Source organism: Phascolarctos cinereus, unplaced genomic scaffold, assembly GCF_003287225.1.
Source record: "Phascolarctos cinereus isolate Bilbo 61053 unplaced genomic scaffold, phaCin_HiC Scaffold_3;HRSCAF=262, whole genome shotgun sequence".
Lineage (NCBI taxonomy): Eukaryota > Metazoa > Chordata > Mammalia > Diprotodontia > Phascolarctidae > Phascolarctos > Phascolarctos cinereus.
In genome coordinates this window covers 197,440,240-197,448,788 of record NW_027555736.1, presented here as the reverse complement: position 1 = coordinate 197,448,788, position 8,549 = coordinate 197,440,240, and positions in this window count along the sequence as shown.

Genomic DNA, 8,549 nt, shown 5'->3' with positions numbered 1-8,549 from the left:
ATAAATGCTTGAAAACATTTACAAAAAGTACCTTTCAAGAAAAAGTCAAATATCTTTTTCTAGGTCAAATTCTTGTTCTTATTCCATATTGACAGGAACAAAGTGAAAAGCATTTCTTGTTCTAGTTTTCTGTCTCGCTTGATTGCCCCAGATATTTCTTTCTATCTTTTCCTGGATCATCATCATCATCATCAATATCACCAGCATCAGCACCACCACCACCACTATCACCATCATTCTCTTCACATTGGTTCTCCTCTTATCAGCCAAAGTTATCAACAGAAAGGAACTCCAAAATCATCATCATCAGTTTCCTTCCTTGAAATAGAAATCATTGGCCAATAATACAAAACTTAGCTTTTCACTGTGTTCAGTGTTACTTTTGCTTCATTATATTATTCTTATCCACTCTGTTATTTTGCTTCTTGAATGAATTTGCTTTTCTGCTGTGACAGTAGGGAAGAGGCAACTAAAACAAGGCATGACAGAACTAACCAATTTGGTTTACAGTGGCCTGTCCATTTTAGTTGACCTAAGTTCATTAAAAAACCCAAATGAAAGAGGTTTTTTTTTTTCAGCTTTAAGAAACCTCCCCTATGGCATTTGCTTCCCTCCTTCCCTCTAATTCTTGCTATTTCTATCAGGCAGGTCTTTATGACTTTCAATATTTTGGTGGGACAATTTTGATATGGCCAATTTCATATATGTTTACTTTATTAAAATACTATAGATTTCCAAATATCATTGTTTTCCAATTGTCACTAATTCAGTTCTTATTGTAATGATCTTTTCTTTTGTATTATTGTTTCTTATTTCGTGTAATTATAGTTGTGGCAATAAAATGAAAGAGTGATTATGATTCTAATTAATACTAGTCATCACTAATGTGTCTATATATAATATGCATCCCTTTGTTCTAGTTTTTCTTTTTTTCCTAGTTTTAATAAATTATTCCCATTTTAATGGTGATTTTAAAAAAAATCTTCTATGTATTGATTTCTGCTTTCTTTTTTCCTCCTTGTTATTCTCAGAGATTCTTCATCGGTCAGAACTATGATGGTTGATGGTATGAGTATTCATTTCCCATCGTAGTATACTTGCTCTTCACATTGGTTCTCCTTATATGAGCCAGAAGTATCAATGGGAAGGAACTCCAACACAGAGGAAATTACTTGGACCCAGCCAGAAAGTCCAGTCAGGGAATAAAAGACACTTCCTTCATTCCTGGTGCATGCGTTACCTGAGAAAATCTATTGAAAAAAATTTTTTATTAGACTGTCTGAATGTTTTTTTTTCTTTCTCCCTTGGTCATCCTTCAGAGTCATTATTCTCTTCATTAAATTGGGTGGTCAGGTACCATCATCATGCGAATCTGTTGTATGTCACCAATTCGTTGTACTTTCCTCACTGTTCTCAAAGATAAGGAGATAATTAAAAAAGAGCAAAATGTTTTTGTTTCTGTCTCTCTGACTTATTCTGGGTTTTGGAACACCCTTTCAAGGTTATTATAGTTGTGTGGTCTTTTCTTTCTAGCTTTACTTCATACTCATTATTGCATTTAGTATCTCCCATGCTGCATACAACTGGTCTTCGTGACTTTGTCTAGAAGAAAGAAATTGCATTTGGACTCTTGCACCAGACCCTATCCTGACTTCAGAATATTGTATGAATAATGAAAAATCATGAGAAAGCCTATATCCATCTTGAAATGAGCTTACATGTTTCATTTGATGGAGATATCAAAGAGTGGTAGCATCTTTCTCCATAATCTTACCTCTACCCTAGCTATGCCTTGAGGCACACACCCTTTGCTGAAATACATGCTACTAGTAATCATCATGTTTGACAGTTTTGTACAAAGACATTGGACTTCTGTGAGTATTTGAGACCACCACCCTCTCTATTAAAGGACAGGCTAAGATGTTTTACTCAATAATATGGATATCCTATTCCTACTTCATATTTACTTCAAAGAAATCATTATTTCACTGGTGTGCATACTCCCTTCAATGATATAGATCATGGCTTTCCCACACATTAGTATACAATTCTTCAAGTATACAAATCAGAAAAGGTCAGAAAAGAGCATCACTTAGTAGTCTATTTTCTGAAAATGAACCCCCTCTGAGTCAAACTAGGTTGTGGAACAGATACGCAGTTTGTCTTTACCTGGGTCCACAGTTAACACTTTGCCAGCTTGCTAGAACATTTCAGAGTATGCATTCTGATTGTATAATCTTCAAAAATCCAGGGTCACTTAAATTTTATGTGAGGCATCAGAGTAGAACTTAATCTCCCCCATGTCATTTGCTTCCCTTCCTCCCTCTCATATGAGGAAAGAATAGTATACATAATTTAATTTGTCATCAGCCATTTCTAGGAAGTAATATTGGGGCAACAATGTGTAAGGAGAATGGTCAGCTAAAATTTTGCAACAGCCAATAACAGAGTCTGTTATAGAACACAGTTTCCAGAATCCAATCCAGCATTTCATTTTAGTAATTGGAATACTGGATGTAAACTTCTTCATATGGAGAGCACTGCTTGCCTTCTATAAAAGCTAGAATTGTGTTTAATCCTTATATTGTATTCAATTCATTAAGAGTAGATTACCCAACCTATGTTTCAGTTTCCCTTCAGTTCTTTTCTTGAGTAATATTTTGTTTTTCAAAAGGAGTTTTTAAAAAATAAAATAGAAGGGAATACTTGGCTGGGTTAAATGAAACATGAATTCACCTAACTCTTATAGAATTGTGGGTTGAACAAAAAGGAAAAATTTTAAAAGTAACCATGATTTTCCCCTACATTTTCATTAGTTAGGCTTATGATAATAATGGGACAATTCAGTAAAGCTACATGAGCCCCAGTTTTGTTATATATTACATGGGTGCTATCGCATTACCTCCCTCACAGGGTTGTTTCGAGGAACATGTTTTCTAAAGCACAATAATATGAACTTGTCATCAGAAAATCATATGAAACTACAAAATTCATATGTATGGGAGAGAGAATATTTGCAAACAATTGGAGATGTCCAGATATTTGGCGTAGGAATTCCCTTCAGGGAATCCTGCCCAGGGAAGATAGATAGACAGATAGATAAATAGATGTGTATGTGTGTGTATGTAAGTATATACACACATATGTGTGTGTGTGTGTATATATATATATATATATATATATATATATACACACACATAAATATAAAATACATGCACACACTATCTTTTTTAATGACACTTCACTTGACTGTTTTGTTCTGCAAGGCGTAGGAAGGAGTTGTGTTGATTTGTTTTAAAAATCCTACTTCATTTCTCCTCAAATTTAGTACTTGAGATTTACTCTTAAATGACGTATTTATGTACATACCTACATCTATGAAATAGATATTAGTCATAAACTTAATGGTGCCATGATTTATTAGAAATTACATGCACATATTTTTCAAGTAAATGTGGTACCCCTGAAATCAGGTAATGTACAGGTAAGACATAAAAGTAATTTCTGTGAAGAACTGAAAAGATAGACTAACTCCCTCCATACTCTAAGCATCAATCTGAGCCTCAAACCTGACTTTTTCAAATAATTCCTTCTGAAAGAAAAAAAAAATCATCTTTTGGCTTCTGATTGAATATACAACAAAGTAATCCGTTAGCCTTTGTGATATTTCCTCATGATTAGGGAGGAAGTAGATTCAACACTCCACTTAATTCACAGCCAACAACTGTTAGTCCTCCAGATAGTAATGGCTTTTGGACTCAACTATCTGGAAAGAAGTCAGATCAACAATTTAGTGAGGGAAAAAATGTGATCCATGTCTTCTAAGATGAGTCTGAACTGTTTCTGTACTATTTAGGGGGGTGCTAATATTTTAATAATATCTCCCAATTCACTTATATGAAATTAACAACATTGGTTTTTATATCTTCTATTAAAATAAAAATATTGCATTTAAAATAAATTTATGTTGGACAGAGAATTATAATTGGCATATGACACTCATTAAAATGCATTTTAAATGACCATTTTAGTGCACAGATAAAATTAAATGCTGACATTCTGGGGATAATATATTCAAACACTTTCTAATTTTAGCTGTTATAAAACTAATTAATAATCTCAACAAAAAATTTCATGGTTTTGATCTACTTCTTTGTTTAATACATGGTGGCACCTTTTGTTTATATAATGACCTCACTGCAAATTAGAAGATATTAAAAAATTCAAAATAATGACATTTGAATAATTTTGTTTTCTATGATTAGACAAATCAAGTTTTCTACTTAATAAAGAAACAAATAAGGCACATAAAAGATTAAAAATAAATGATTGCAAATATTTTCTTTTTAAAAAAAGTTTTTTTTTTTTGATATTTTCTGTTTCTTACAACTTCATGGTATCCCGTATATCCCTCCACCTCCTCTCTGAAGGCTTTCCCATATGAAAAATAGTATATTTTTTTGATAGGGAAGAAAAAGTCAGCACAACCGATTGATATATTGAAATAGTCTGAAAATGTGCAATGTGTAATACCTGTGGACTTCTCACCTTCACAAAGGGGTAAGTTGGGAGTGTCTTCTCATATCTCTTCATCTGAGTCCCACTTAGTCTTTATAATTTTGTAACATTTATATTTTTATTTTTTTGGTGCATCATTGATTGCAAATATTTTCACAAATAATTGTTCTACTAAATAAAATCAATTTACATATAAAGTAAAAGATGCACAGGAAATAAATTTTCTTGATTTTTTTTTCCAAATTGCAATGAGCAAGCAATACATTAACACCTGAATTATAATGAAATGTCTTAAGGATGATGTATGGAAACAGACTGTTTCAGGTGCGGTATAAATATGTATATATCTCTATAAAGCTATTATCATTGTCTTTTTCTTTCATCACCTTTTTTGATATTTACAACATTTTAGTCAGTGTCATGTATGTTATGACAATTTACTAAATATTTCTTGATGTTGAAGCATTTTGATGTAATTATTTATTTTCAAGGGTTAAATAGTAGAATGATTGCATTTGCTGATTTAAAAAAATCTAGCCTTTTTAAAATGCAATTTCAGCGAAGTCAACTATTAGATAATAGTTCTAAAATGTATATTTTATATCTACTTCTGTGAAAATAAAGCTCTTTAAGAATTTCTAAGTTTCAATCTATTTGGTCATGTAAGTTATTAATCAGTATATAGGGAATTACTAGCTAACGTGTGGCTTTCCTCTATATAAAAATTTCAAATAATGGATTAATTATTTAAAGTTCTAAGTGCTTGAGACATTCTTGAATGATCATTTTTATTTCTGCTGTTCAATTATTTTAATGGGTGCACAAATTCCATATTTATCTCCCTAAACTTTTTTTTTCACATAAAATGGACAACACACCTACATTTTGGAATAAGGTTTTAAGTGTCAATGCCAAAATAACATGTTTTTATCCATTGGTCATATAGTAGCTAAAATTGAAAACTTTTCCTTAAGCATTTGAAGTCAAATGCTTAGTGTAACTTACATGCTAATTAAAATTCATTGGCAAGTCATTGAAGATCTTGTGTAGGTTGACATTAAGACATTTGCTTCCGAAACAGTTGTTGCATTTTCCCATGTTTGCTGCATGGAGGATTTTGTGCTTAGCATCTGACATGTTTTCTCAACTACTAGTTTATAATGAAAACAAGAAAGTACTCAGGGGAATGTGATAAAAGCAAAAATCCTATGATCTTTGCAAGGTAAATGACAGCACTGAAATTGTCACATCTGGATCAGAAGTGTTTCATATGTTTACCTAAATAAACAAATATAAACACAGGTAATTGGGATCATAACAATTCAGATTTCTTCAAATAGCTTCTTGTTCTGCTTAGGTCAGAAACTCATTTTAAGGTATGCCTTGTCTTCACAAATTATTAAAAGTGAATTGTTGTTATAGAATGCAGAATATTTGTGGCGAACACAGTAAAATGATGCCTTCACATACAAAACTTTGCAAACTAAAATTTTGTCTTTATCTCTTAGCTGACTAATGAATTTTAAAGCATCACAGAAATTTATTTACATTTAATTTTGACAGTAATTCTACCATGCAAGAATAACATAGTAATTCTACCATGTTCAATATTTTATCTGCTGAATTTACTTCAGCCTATTGTCTTATTTCAGAGAACAGGACTAATACAGCATTTCAGGTCTGCTAACCTGTAGCTATGAAAAGCAGTCAATGAAATATGCAAAATGGATGCTTTGACAAGATTACAATTGTCTATTTGAAATAAATTTCCAACATCATAGTAAACTGCTAAATGACTTTTTAATTTTGTTTTGCTTGTCAATTAGTAATTTGAAGAAGATATTTTAATGTGAAGTAATATTCTGTGTATCATATTAATCTTAAATCTTATAAGAAAATTTATTTTTATATTTGTGAAGATAGGGACTTAAAATATTTTGTTTAAATTCTGATCACATGTCTTGCTTTTAAATTAATATAATCATACCTTCTTGTTGAGTTGAAAATGTTTTCTTTAAAACCTGGTCACATGTCTTGCTATTAAATTAATATAATCATACCCTCTTGTTCAGTTGGGAATAAAGTAGTTGTTTAATTAAACATGCCAGTTGTTTATAATATAGTGTTTCAGAAATACTTGTTTGAAACAAAGGATAAAGATTCATATCAAACATTTCAATCTGACAAGTAAATTACATTTCCTCTACCATAAAGAAGGAAGCAGAGGGAAAAAAATGGTTGCAATATAAGTTTAACTTCAGAAGGAGCAGTGAGGAAAACACTCGTTCTTATTACTCAGAGGTATGATATGCATCAGTCTACAAAAGGTGACCTTTTCCACTTTGGAGATTAAGACAGAATGTTTTACCGCCTTTAAAATCAGAATTTGTAAGAGAAAATTTCAATTGTTAATGCTAAACTATAATTGCTACTGTTTTTCTACTAATCAGTTTAGAACTGGAAACAATACAAGGATTTTTTTCCTAAGAAAGTGTGAGTAGAATGAAATGTACATGCTTATATACATGAAATGAGGACTTACAATGAAGACTATATTAGTTTCAGTAAAACAAAGCTAGAAGAAACACCTACTAAACATTGCAAACCGGAATTAGCAGTGTAGCCTACATCTTTTCTTGGATATTCTTAGCTGAATTAGCATTTGGTGTAATTCTGCCCTTAAATCAACTTCTTATTTGGTAAAATAATACTGGTGCTGCAGTAAGAGTTGGGTGCCCTAAACTTTCACTTAAATCTAGGAGGTGGAATAAATGATTTGATAAAATCAACATTTTTTAATGGAGTTCCTTATACATGGCATTAAGTTTATAAGAAAGTTTCTGCAATCTTCTACTGTTCATTTTTGACTAACAGACAAGTTAATGCATCTAAAGATTTTACTGAAGTTAAAAAAAACCCATACACTCAATTGTTTTTTTTTTCCTGGGTTAAAATATTTTCATTTCTCCCTTTGGAATTTAAGACATTTTTTTCAAGGAAAGAAAGGTGTTTTAAAGTAAGGTACAAGATTACAGTTTACAAGAACATGGCAGCTTGATGACACAAACTTCAACTACCAGTCTTTCTGTCATTTGTTAAATATACAGCTGATTTAAGGGATAACCTAGCATTATGTCAGCTATACATTTGTAAAGTCTCATAAATATTTCTTTTCTATCTTCTGGTACATGATGGATCTACATGTGTTAAATATTACATGTAAATATTATATTATTAAATATTATAAATATTAAATGTACATATGCGTGCATTTACATGTATTTACTCCCAATCCATTTTCTTCTTTTTCCTTTGAGAGATATACTTGTAAGTATGGTAGATGTAATTTTACACATCAGTGTGTATACACATTTAGTATACGTGGAAACACACACACTTGCACCGTTGAGCACTTACATACCCTCCCTCCAGTCTATTGGATGGAGTTGAAAACCAGATTTGGTGGCTGCTCTACCATGATTAATATACTAAACCAAGAAGATTGAAGCCTGATGCCATTTTCTTTGCATAATCAGTTGTTATTTCATGTTGGCATTTACACACCGCCCCTCTCCAGTGAGCCACAAAGAATGAAGATGGGTATGATTTTTGCAGGGGTGAAATAGGTTGTCTGTCAGTTAGATCGAGGCGACAGTCTGTCTGCACGCCGTAAGATGATCTGCATAGTGCCAGAGGAAAGCAGGCAGGATTTCTGGCTTGCAAGAATAGATATTGATCTACCTTAGCCACCTAGACAATGCCTCACCTGTTTGCCTTGTCCATACCTTATTTTACGCAGTCTAATGCTTGTTTTGTTTGACTTTTCTTTTATTTCTGGGGATCGGAGCTTTGATACACTTTGGGGAGTACATAAACACAGTGTTGTGCTTGAACATCACCATACCTCAGAGTACTCTGGTGGCTTAAGACCACCCCTCCCTCTGTATGAATAGCACTGTTATTGAAAATTATGAGTAAGAGCTAAATTACTAGGCCACATACAAAAGTGGTTGATCCGTCAGACTCGTGTC